This window comes from Mus pahari, chromosome X (genome assembly GCF_900095145.1).
Source record: "Mus pahari chromosome X, PAHARI_EIJ_v1.1, whole genome shotgun sequence".
NCBI lineage: Eukaryota > Metazoa > Chordata > Mammalia > Rodentia > Muridae > Mus > Mus pahari.
Window position 1 is genome coordinate 134,726,010 of NC_034613.1, and position 13,664 is coordinate 134,739,673.

The window sequence follows — 13,664 nt, forward strand, 5'->3', positions numbered from 1 at the left end:
TCTCTCTCTCTCTCTCTCTCTCTCTCTCATAGTGTAATGTTATCAGCTACTGCTCCAGCACCATGGCTACCTATGTGCCATCATCCTCCCTGCCATTATGATAATGGACTAAACCTCTGAAATTGTAAGCAAGCCCCAATTAAATGCTTTCTTTTTGTTACAAGAGTTGCCTTGGTCATGGTATCTCTTTACAGCAAGAGAACAGTTACTAAGACACACCCACTCAGAATTATTCTCCAAGAGCTGAACATAGAATTTTAAGCAAAACATTATATTAATTTCACAGTGATACTTTAAATAGTAGCACAGCTGCAGTTGTCATTGAACATTGTATGAAATAACTTTGCAGTATTAACTGTTATTTATTCTTACAGTGTTTTGGGTTTAATTATATGTGGGATTTGCTTTAACTTAAAAAAGTATTTATATAATCTAAGTGAATAACTATAATTCTAGAAGTTAAAAGTTATGAGATGAGTTTACATTTTGATAATTCCATTCACACTAGTACCTGAAGTACTTCATAAAAAATAAAATTTAATGGAGCAAAACTGTTCTTACTTGGGTTTCAAATAAGTGGGATTATTCCAAAGTCACTTAGGGACAGAATAGTGTTTCTCTTTTCTCAGTCTAGCTTTAAACAATGTTGCTTCCTTTAAAAAAGGAAAGAGTTTTATCTCAGTGTTTATAGAAGATATTTAATCTTCTTTGTGTTTACATTATCCTTGCAATATGTTATTTTAAGCCTTAGACTACAGAAGTAGCATGCTAGAAAATGGTCCCCACCAGTGTGTCAGAACCAATATTTACTCCTCTATTTTTGGCTTAGGGTCCAGAGGAACTATCATGGTACTCTTGGGATAATTTATGTTCTCTAATGGGTAACAAACAGTGATTTCCTTCATCTGGCTTCAAGGTAGATATCTTGTAAACATTTACTTATACATTCAACTAATATCTTATAAATTATACTCCTATGTATAAGTTGTTCCAGAGAGAATAGAAATAAACTCAAAAGAATGGGCCGCTGTACCATTTCCAAAATGAAAATATATGAAGAGACTGAAATCTTGATAGTAGCTAGATGAACATATGAATTTCAGGTAATTTAAAGGAAAATTGCATCAGATCCCATTACTCAGACCTAACAGGTTTTTTATTTATTTATTTATTTATTTTGGTTTTTCGAGACAGGGTTTCTCTGTGTAGCTCTGGCTGTCCTAGAACTCACTTTGTAGCCCAGGCTGACCTCGAACTCAGAAATCTGCCTTCCTCTGCCTCCTGACTGCCCGGCTAGACCTAACAGTGCTTACATTAATATTTTCTCATACATGTAAACTTTGCCTAGATTAATGCACAATTTAAGATGTAAAACAAACATAATTTTTGGTCAGGGAGTTTAGGTGACCTCTTTTTTCCTTTAAACCTGAAGATATTGGATTTGATATTAACAAAAGTGAATTGAGTTGTGATTAAACTTACACAAATTTAGGTACAAATCACTTGTTTAGCTTCATTAAGGTTTTATATAAATGAAGAGAGTAATAATTGGATAGGTATCAATTGGATAATGGGAAAAGAATGTATCTGAACATGTAGAAAACTCTCATATATGTAGGAATTTACTGTGCAAATTTTGGTAGTATAAGCAATGTTTCAACAGAAAATATGAAACGTTTCTTTTAGTTATACTACTGCACTTGGGAGGTCCATAGTCAGGCTGTTCCCTTCAAGTTTCCCCTCATTAAATCACCAACAGTTAAGGTGATAAATATAATTGGTTCCATATGGACAATGTCAAAGAGTTATAGCAATAATTGGTTCCATATGGACAATACCAAAGAATTCTAGCAATGCTATAGGTTTGGTGGTATATTTGATTATAGTAGTTTAGATTTATACAATGAAAAACAAATCAAACCTTGTACTAATATAAAATAAATAAAATAATGATAAGAATCACTCATCTGTGGAATAATTGCTTAAGGAGCAGGATTACAGAAAGTTTCTCTTGGAAATTCTGAGCTTATGTTTTAAGTTCAAAAATATAAATATCATGCACACAAGGAAAAATGTGAAATAAGGCAGAAAAACTGAAACAAAACAAACAAAAAAGAAATGTATTATAGGGCTTCAGATATACCAAATCTCATTCGTGAGAAAGATAATAATTCAGGAAACTCCTGAGAATTTGTCCTGTATGCAGCTCAGTTTGGGAGAAAGTTTACTAAGGGAATAAATGAATGACTCTGGAAAAAAATAAGGGAAAAATATCTTGTGACCCCCTAAACACACACACACACACACACACACACACACACACACACACACACACACTTTCCTCTTAGTTACTACTTTGAATAGTCAGGGTATTCCACTCAAATTCCTCCTCACTAAATCACTGACAATTAAGGTGATAAATATAATTGAATATACATGAACAATCCAAAAAGAGTTACAACAATATTATAATCATTACATTCTGAGCATTTAGATATAGAAGCTAAGTCTAGTTCTTCTTACCAGCCCCAGGCTCCCAAAAATAAGACTCAGACTCAAAATATATTTATAAATACCTCAATCATATAGCTAGGCTCTTCACTGACTAGCTCATAACTTAAATTAACCCATTTCTTTTTATTCTGCCACATGGTTGGTTACTTGTGCTTAGGTACCATGTATCCATTGTGTTCCAGCTTCCCAGGTGAGTCTCCCACCTAGCACTCTCCCAGAATCCTTTCTAACTCTTGGAAGTTCCACCTCCTATTTCCTGTCTAAACCATCAGATTTATTGTTAACATGTGCCACATCCAAATAGACACAAGGTATTCTCTCTATATGTAGAGAACCATAAGACTTCTGTTTCATTTTGTTATGTTTTGTTTGTTTTGCATAAGAGTACACACAGTCTAATCTGGATGAATTGGCCTTGACAGGATTTTAGAAGACAAAGCAGAACTCACATTCCCTGTTTGTCTCTTAAATCAAATACTGTGATGGCTTTACTATAAATTCAGGCAAGGATTTCATGGACCCAAATTGAATCTCAGGGGAGTAGCAGTGAGAAGATGAAGTGAGACTTGAATGGTGTTGAAGAAGGACTTCCCTTAATATATCATAATCACAAGGAAGTGTTATCTATATTATAAGATTAATACAATTAAGATATAAACTATGCCAATATAGTAGAACAAAATATGAACAAAATAAAGAGGAAAAGAACAAATGAAAAATTGTTAGCAGAAGCTTTACTAGTAGAACCCATTTTGGATTGATACCCATAGCAAGATGTAGAAAAAAAGAACTCAAATTGTTCATATCATTGAAGAAATTTTAAAAACTTCAATAAAGCAAAAGCAAAGCTACATAGCTAAATACAAACAAATAAATTCAAGGTAGAAGTACACTAGATCCTGGTAGGCTCACCAGTGGGTATCCAACTGAAAATAATTACTAACCTTGTACCAAAATCATTCAGTAAACAGCAGTAGCTCATCAGTGGTGGATAAGGTCACATGGGCTATTCCACAATTTGTTGAGAAGCTTAGCCATTTGCAGATCCATTATAGAGAGTAGTTGTTTCTATGAGAGCTATGCCCCAGTCTTCTGGCTTTTAAATTCTTCCCACATCCTCTTTTGTAATGTTCACTGAGCTGTAGAAGAGCTAGCATAAATATGTTATATAGTCTGTGTTTCATCATTCAAATCCATGGTTGCACAAATTTACCCTGGTTGAACTGGTGGATGCAGAGACAAAACAAAGAGACATGAATGTGGAAAAAAGACATGTAGGAGGGAGGTCATGGTAATAGGGGAGGGAGAGAAATAAAAGAGCGTTGTGAGGACATGGCATTAATCACAATGCATCATACATGTGTGTGTATCTCTAAATTTTTCAAATAATTTAAGGATGACAAAAACATTGAACAATAAGTAAGCAAATTTGGAGTTGAGATAGTAGTGGTTACTAGATTAAATATGTAGGAAGACAGTGTAAAATAAAATTTAATGTATATTATGAAAATTAAATATGAACTCCTAAGGAAACACATTTCATAACAGAAAATATCTACAGGTAGTGATATTGAAGTCGTGTAGTTAACTTATGTTTAGAAATCAAGAAATTGTATATAGTTATTACACTGAAAAGGTTTCAATTACAAATGGATCTAGAATTTCAACTTAAGAAAAGCTATACTGATACTAGGAGAAGAGAGAATGAGAAGTAGTCTTGAACTCATTACTACAGGAAAATACTTTTTGAACAGAACACAATTAGGGTAAGAACTATGATCAACAATTAATAAATAGGACCTCATGAAATCGAAAATCAAAGGACATCATCATTTGGACAAAACACCAGACTACAGTATGGGAAAAATGTTTTTACTGACTACACAATGGATAGAGAGCTAATGTGTATAACATATAAATAACTTAAAAACTGTACATCAAAAAACGAATAAATCAATTAAAATAGAGAACAGATCTAAAGAAAAATTGTCAAAAGAGGAAATCCAAACGGCTGAGAAACACTTAAAAATTTTCAACATAGTCATCAGGGAAATGCAAATCAAAAATACTTCAAGATTTCATCTCACACCTTGTAGAGTGGCCAATTTCAATGAAATGCATGATGGCTTAAGCTGGTGAGGACCACTCATACATTGTTGGTGGGACTGAAAACTTGGACAGCCACTATGGAAATCAGTCTAATGGTTCCTCAAGAAACTGGAAGAAAATCTAATTCAAAACTGAGCTAGAACACTCTTAGGCGAATACCCAAAGGATGCTTCATCTTAGTACAGTCCCCCTTGTTCAAATGTGTTCATTGTTGCTCTATTCATAATAGCCAGATATAAAGAATAATCTAACTTACCCTCAACAGAAGAATAGATTATTTTTTTACCATGAGTGTTTTAAAAAATTGAAATGAAATTCACAGGTAAATGGATGGATCTAGGGAAAAAATATCCTGAGTGAAGTAACTGAGAATCCAAAAGACAAATATGCTAAATATTTGAATATATGTGGATGCTAGTTTTTTAAGCTCCTGAAAAGCAGACTGAAATCCACATGACCACAAACGTTACGAGGCATAAAGCACAAGACTAGTAGTAAGGTAAAGGGAATAGTTATGGAGCAGGTATGAATGAGAGCATAAATGCAGAGGGGAGAGAGGATTAGGGGGGAAGTACAGGAAGATAAAACAAAAACTGAAGGCCATCTTGGGAGTCATATTGAAATCCAATGCAGTAGGAGCTTCTGAAAATACATGTGAAAGCTACCTACAGTCACCAAATAACAGCAGAAACAAAGCCCCAATTAGACATCTCTCCACCAAATGAAATGTCTAGTACTGGAAATGGGGAACATGTACTGAGGTTGTTGGTCAAAGAGGTCCCATGGAAACACCTAAGCAGCACTATTGACAAGGCTATTGGTTGTTCTTCACAAACTGATAGTAGAGACCCTATTGCTTAAGACAGTACCTACATAACTCACTGAACACGAAGAAATTGAAGGATTGCCATCTGAAACCCTACTGAGTAGTGTTTATGATGCTGGAATGTACTCTGCATAACACCAAAGGGGAGAGATAAATGCTACAAACCTTTCAATCTACAATGGTGACCGGCCTGCAAGATATGCTGGGGCAGTATTGGCATAAAATATGTACAAGTAACCAGCCAGTATTAAATTAGAATCAAGAACAATTACATGAGATGGAACCCATGCTCCACATTGCCCAAATGCCCAAGAATCTCAGACTAGATAGGCCATGGACCAAGGGAAAATCAAATGCTACTGTTCTGCTAAAGAAACATAACACTAAGATGACCCCTAACAACATTCCACTAAGCTCACATTTGTGTCAGTGTTCAGTCCTCATCAGAGAAGCTTCATCCATTGTATAGGGAAAAATATGGAGTCTCAGAAATAAACAATATACAGGGAATGAATGGCCTTCTACTCAGTGCTAAATGGGATATTTTAATGAAATCCCTCACCTCTGAGGTCAAAAAAGCCTGCAGATGAGGAGGTAGACAGATTGAAGAATATTGGGTATAGAAGATACCAAGTAAACAAGGTCTTCTGGATGCAACTCATGCACATATGAACTAACAATGAGTGTAGTAACATGTTTGGGGACTATATTGATCTATATATGTTGGGGGTCCTAGTGTTGAGAATGGAATTAAACACACTCCCTGATCCCTAACCCAGAAATCTCCAATTGGCAACCACTTACATAGAAAAAACTAGTTTTCTGCAATAGAGTGTCAATGGGTAAACAAGACAAACTTAAGGTCAGAGCCCATGCCTAGTATTTGATGACCAAAATAAAATAAATTCAATAGTAGTTTTGAACCTTGTTGTTTTGCAATGCAATTTGTGAATATTTATTTATTTGTTTATTTTTAGCTTACAGATCATTATAATTTCTCATTTTGTTTTAATTTTCTGTGTGCAAATGTATGTGTCTCAATGTCTGTATGTATTTTTTGTACATTATTTTGTATCTTATTTCTGGTTGTTTGTAATATTCTGGTTTGTTTTTATTTTCTCATTTTTAAAATTATTTTTAGATGTCTGTTTATATGCTATGAGAAGAGAATAAACAAGGGTATGGATATATGTGGATGGAGAAGTAGAGAGGATGTGGGACATTTGGGGTAAGAAGAAGCCATTATCAGAATATAATCTATGAAAAATCAGCATCTATTTTCAAGAAAAGAAAGAGAATATACTAATAAATGTTTTAGAAAATCGCAAATGGCTGGGAGTAGTGGCACATGCCTTTAATCTCAGTACTCAGGAGGCAGAGGCAAAGGCAGATGCAAATGTGTCTCAGGGATGTTGAGCCCAGTCTAGTCTACAGACTCCATTTCAGTCCAGCCTGTGCTACTTAACGAGACCCTGTCTCACAAAAACAGCAACAAAATACATTCCACATCATGGTGTATACTAAAGTCTCATGAGTTTAATATAAGATTGAGCAACATAGAAAACCCCATATCAAAAAATAAATAAAAGCAATTCTCAAGACATCTTTTTCTTCATATATCCAGCTGGAAACATTGATTAACTTGAAAAAAATCAGGGGCTCACTAATAATCAAGGAATATGGGATTGATACAGTTACTCAATGTCAACTAAAATAATAAAGTAAATTGGATACTTAGGATTGTACAATTGAGTTTACAATGAACTTTAGATACTCTGATTTTGGGGTCAAACATTGGTATATTGAAATACATGAGGCCTTTCTGACTTCTGTTCCTTAATTTGCAATTGATTCAATTTGTCTGTGTCTTTCAGGAAAGTCCTTGTAAGCATTTATTTCAGTTATCTGATGAAACTTCATGTTTTTCCTGGAAAGATAGTACCCATATGGACACTGAATTTATCAGTATTTGTAGGTAAGGGTATTCAGAAGAGAGGCTGGTGTCAGAAGCATCATCATTAGAATTTAACCTAATATATCTTCTAGTTTCCTGAGAATGAATCACGGAAACAATAGTGCTTAAATTCAATAGCTGAAAATGTATCTTATAAAAGAAGTACTAGTCATTTCCTGTTAAACATCCAAGGCCATGTTGCTATGATTATCCAATTATATAAGTTCCCAAGACAGAGAATATAAGAGCAGAGCACCATGAATTAGCCTAAAATTGTAATTAGCAGTAACCCTGTCCTATTTTGCCCCTCCTCTCAGACCTTATTTGTCCATTTATGTTATATCATCCTTGCTATGTGTAAGATGCTGAAAAATTTATATTTTGAATGAAAAAAAGAAAAAAGAACTAATACTAACTATGAACTAATTTGTGTTTTAAATTATGGAGGCATCATATATTCTATTTATTCATTCCTAGTTTTGCTGTTCTTTCAGTGCTGATGAGAAGAAAAAGGAAAGGCCCAAAATGTAGAGGAAACACTGTACTGTAGGAACTAGTGTCATAGGCATCTTCATGAATTGTTGGCTTTGGAACAGCTTACTAATCTATCAGGATCCTTTGCTGATTTCAGCAGTATTAAAGACAGGCACACACACACAAACACACACACACACACACACACACACACACACACACACACACACACACACATACACACACACACAGACAAATACAAATACACACATGCATTTAAATGTGTAGAGAAATGCCAGGGCAGGAGGATGGGAGTGGGTGGGTGGGGGAGCACCCTCATAAAGGCAGGGGAGGAGGATGGGATGGGGATTTGGGAGGTGGAAACCTCAAAGGGAGACATTTGAAATGTAAATAAAAAAAAATACCCAATTAAAAAAAAACAGCCCTAGATGTGGGCTGAGAGGGGGTAGTGTGTAGAGAAGAGATGGTTCAGCAGTGAAGAGCAGTTGATGTTGTTACAGAGGACCTAGTTCAGTTCTGAGCACCCTGTAACTCAAGGTTTAGGGGATCTAATATCCTCTTCTGATCACTGTAGGCTCCTACACAATATGATGGACATACATGCACTCAGCACACACAATTACTGCTGCTTCCCTCCCAGTTCCTCCCTCACAGAGTCCCCTCAATCCCCTCCTCTCCTTCTCTGAAAGGGTGGGGACCCCTGAGTAGCCCCCCACCCTGAGACTTCCCAAGTCTCTGACAGATTGGGCACATCCACTTCCACTGAAGCCAGCCAAGGAGGCCATGAAGACTGAGATGCCTGTCTGCTCTACCCGTGCTAGGGGCCTCGTTTCATCCCGTGTATAATTTTTGGTTGGTGGCTTAGACTCTCAGAGCTCCCTGGGGTCCCTGTTTGTTGACTCTGTTGGTCTTCCTGTGGGGTTCACACCCCGTTTATGTACTTCAGTCTTTCTCCTCATTTTTCCATAAGTGTCACTGACTTCCAATGTCTAATGTTTGGCTGTGGTTACCTGCCCTTGGTTCAGTTTGCTGCTGGATAAAGCCTCTCAGAGGACAGTAAATATTTTTTCAGAAAGAGTTAATCGTGGAAGTTCAACCTAGAGTCTGTAAGCCTCTAAACATTTCATAGTGAGTACTTACTTATACACTGTATTTAATACTCCACAACTGAACACCAAGTAAAATTCTATTGTCACTATTCTTCTGAGGGAATTGTACAGCTGGATAGGTGACAATTGAGAGGTAGCTTGAACCTGAATATTCAAAATAAGGTAACTGTAATAGAAAAACACCAACCAAAGTGAAGATTTTGGGTGTTGAGATTTGGTGTCATAATTTAAATAAATGTATTTATTTTATGTGAAATAATTTTCCCCTTTTGTGATGCACCTCAAAACTGAAGTCAATAATCATCTTGCAAAATAGCTGTCACAGAGGGCTGACATGTTATAGAACCAAATTATAGTTGTAAACAAACTACAATGACTATTTAACCTAAACCACTTGGTAATTCCTACAAATATCTATGTCTAAATTTGGGGTGATATAAACATGCCACAATACATGAGGAAAGAAATCTGCTGCTGAGGGACAGATGAATTTTACATCTTTGAATAACTTTTATAAGGTAATTAATATAAGTAATTATTACCACATAGCTGAAATCATTAAAATATTCTGGAATACGGACTATTTTATACTTAAAATTTCGCTTTACAGTGGGAGTTGGGGCAGATAATAGATTTATTGTAGATAACATTTTCATAAAAATATATTTTCATGTGTCTTATAGTTGTAAATGTGAATTAAATATATGTGTACTATTTAGGAGAAGTTAAAAATTTACTAACTACCAACTTCAAATAAATCAATAGCTTTAGATTTTTAGAAAACTAATGATTCAGTACTAATTAGTCATAGTGAGTCACTCAGTCATTCATCAAATATTGTATTGCCTGACATATGCCAAATTGGAGTTGTAATTGAAAAAGAGACAAAATCCATGATCTCACAGCTTTCTAGTCTGACTCATAAAAAGAAAGTCCTAAACAAAGAGCCAAAGACTATAAAATGTCTGAGTAGTGCTAAGCACTGAGTGAAATTGAGTAAGCAATTCCACTGTGTCTCCCATTAAATATAGCTGTAAAACTAGAAAAGAATGCATAGAGCACTTATTTGAAAGCTCTAAACTATAAACTGTAGCAAGGAGAAGAAGTCCAGAATTAAAAGTACCACTGGATTCATGGTGTATTTATCTGTGTTTTCCTTCAGCATTGTCCTGTATGGCAATAATGTAACCAAAACCACAAGCATGCTTGGGGTGAAGTGAGGGGATGACTGGGAAATCTTTTCTTTCTATCTCTGGAAGGAGAGAAACAGTCTCCTAGACTTAAGTTTTAACTCCTCTGGGTACCTCCCAGCTGAAGTACTCATGGCAGCAGGAAAGACAGATGTAACAGTGATATTAAGCCACTATCAGTCTATGTCACACTTTCTCTGTGATGGACAGTCTTAGATACCAAGAGGTTAAACAAATTCCCATTGAAGTTTGTCTTCTTTATTTTTGTTTGGTCCTAAACACAAAACAAGTGGCAGGAGTTATAGACCATGTAAGGTAAATAAAGCCATGCTTGTTTGCTCTTTTGTTTCTTTGTATGTTTGTTTGTTTTTCTAGAAACCAGTACAGAAAATTCAATAGAGTCACAATGTCCTGGCACAGGTTAGTGAAGGAAGTGTTCACTTTTATTAACCACTTTGGAAATCCATTTGGTGGTTTCTCAGAAACTGGAAATATTTCTACCTTAATACCCAGTTATACCACTCCTGAGAAAATATCCAGAAAGACACTCCACCATACCACAAGAACACTTTCTCAACTGTGTTCATAACAGCTTTATTTGCAATAGCCAGAAATTAGAAACAACTTAGATGTCCCTCAACTAAAGAATGGATAAACAAAGTGTGGTTCATCTACATAATAGAATACTATTTAGCTATTAAAAACAAAGACATAATAGGTTTTTCAGGCAAATGGATGGAACTTGAGAATATCATCCTGAGTGAGGTAACCCAGACCCAAAAAGATATGCATGATATGTACTCACTTACAAGTGGATATTATCCATAAAATACAGGGTGCACATGCTGTACTCCAAAGATCCAAAGAAGCTAAACAAGTAGGTAGGGCCAAGAGAGGCTGCTTGAATCTCATAAGAGGAAATAAAATAGTCATAAGAGGGAGATAGAGGGAGAAAACTGGGTGGGAGAGGGGTTGAGGAGAGAAATGGGAGGTTTCAGGATCAGGTGTGGGGAGGGAAAAAGAGATGGCCAGGTAGCCATAAGAATGAATACAAATCTGCAACTGGTGAAGGTGAGGAGGTCAGGGGCATCTCAAGGACTTGCCAGAGATCTTGGTTAGGGGAAATGCTCAAGAATAAAATGGGGATGACCTTAGCTGTGACTCATAGCACTGGGGATATGGAATCTGAAGAGGTTACCTACTTTAGGCAAGTAGGAACCCCAGTGGAGTGATCAGGACTCCAACACACCCACAAAAGTTTAAACCCAAAATTTATCCTATCTGGAAGAAATGCAGGCACAGAGGATAAAACAGAGACTGAGAAAATGTCCAAGCAATAACAAGATCAACTAGAGACCCACTCCATGGGCAAACCCCAATTCCTGATGCTATTAATGATATTTTGTTATGCTTACATGCAGGAGTCTAGCATGGCTGTCCTCTGAGAAGCTCCACCCAGCATCTGACTCAGATGCAGACACCCACAGCCAAACATAGGATAGAACTTGGAGACTCTTATGGAAGAGTTGGGGAAATGATTGTGGGCCCAGAAGGGGAGAGGAACTCCACAGGAAGATCAACAGAATTCACTAACCTGGACCCTTGGTGCTTTCAGAGATTGAACCACCAACCAAAGAGTATACACAGGCTGGACCTAGGCCCTTTATATATCTAATGTATATCAGAATATAAAGATATACAGCTTGATTTTCACGTGGGTCATGATCAGTGGGAGTGGGGCTATCCCAAAAGCTGTTGCGTGACTGAGATATGTTCTGATAGCTGGACTGCATTATCTGGCCTCAGTGGGAAAGGATTACCGAGTCCCACAAAGACTTGATGTGTTGGAGTGGGGGAATATCCAGGGGAGTTCTCCACCCTCTCAGAGGACAAGAGGAGAGGAGACGGGGGAGAATTGTAAGAGGGCATGACCAGGAGAGGAACAGTGATCTGGATGTAAAGTTAATGAATAAAACTAACTTACTAACTAACTAACTAACTAACCAAATGAAGAGAAAGCTAGGAGAAAGAAATGAATCAATTTTTAAACAAAACTTAAGAAAATCATTGTAATAATAATTTTATATTGTTGCATGAATATGGTATACAACTATACATGTAAGCAAAACATCTATGCATATAATTTTTAAAAGTAAAAAGTTAATATTGTCAAAATCTCAACTGTAACAATCAAGACCACTAAGATATGAACTCAAAGTATCAGGAAAAGGACATCTCATGGCATACTCTACAAACAGGATTCAGTTTCATGTAGGCTGTAGTACTAATTAATGTCCACGATTACTTTGTTTTTGTCTGATGGACATCTTTACTTTCTGCTGTGTATGATTATTTTAACTTGGCACTATATTGTATTAAAATTAAAGAGACAGAGATACATTATTAAAACTTAATATTGAAACAAAAATCCACTAAACTTGGCTATATGTTGTTGGTGAGAATAAATTATTTAAGTTTAGAAAAAGTATAATACCTTAGTAGATGCAATCACTGAAGGTTTCTTAGCTACTAACCAGGGTAGACATTGACATTGAATTGATCATGAGCCTTTGTCAAAAAGGTCATCTATGTATGGACAATGTTTTTGTTTTATTCCTCTTATACAACAGTTCAATGCAAAAATGATATATTTTTAAAAAATAATGTTGAAATTTTTGAACATTCATTTTAAAAAATAAACATTGAGGTAAATCTCAAGCCTTAGAAAATTTATACAAAATATAACATATATTTAAATTAAAAATTATTAAAGTTAAATTTTAGAAAAATACAAAGATTTAAAAATCCTAGTCTTTACTACGACAGAGTGAAAGGCTGGAAAACAATTTTCCAAGCAAATGGTCCGAAGAAACAAGCTGGAGTAGCAATTCTAATATCAAATAAAATTGACTATCAACCCAAAGTTATCAAAAAAGATAAGGAGGGGCACTTTACACTCATCAAAGGTAAAAATCTACCATGAGGAACTCTCAATTCTGAATATCTATGCTCCAAATACAAGAGCAGCCACATTCATTAAAGAAACTTTAAAAAAGCTCAAAGCACACATTGCACCTCACACAATAATAGTGGGAGATTTCAACACCCTACTCTCACCAATGGACAGATCCTGNAAACAGAAACTAAACAGAGACACATGAACACTAACAGAAGTTATTAAACAAATGGATTTAATAGATATCTACAGAACATTTTATCCTAAAACAAAAGGATATGCCTTCGTCTCAGAACCACATGGAACCTCCTCCAAAATTGACCATATAATTGGTCACAAAACTGTCCTCCACAGCCACAAAAATATTGAAATTATCACATGCATCCTATCTGATCACCACAGATTAAGGCTGATCTTCAATAACAGCATAAATAATAGAAAGCCAACACTCACGTGGAAACTCAACAACACTGTTCTCAATGATTCCTTGGTCAAGGATGAAATAAAGAAA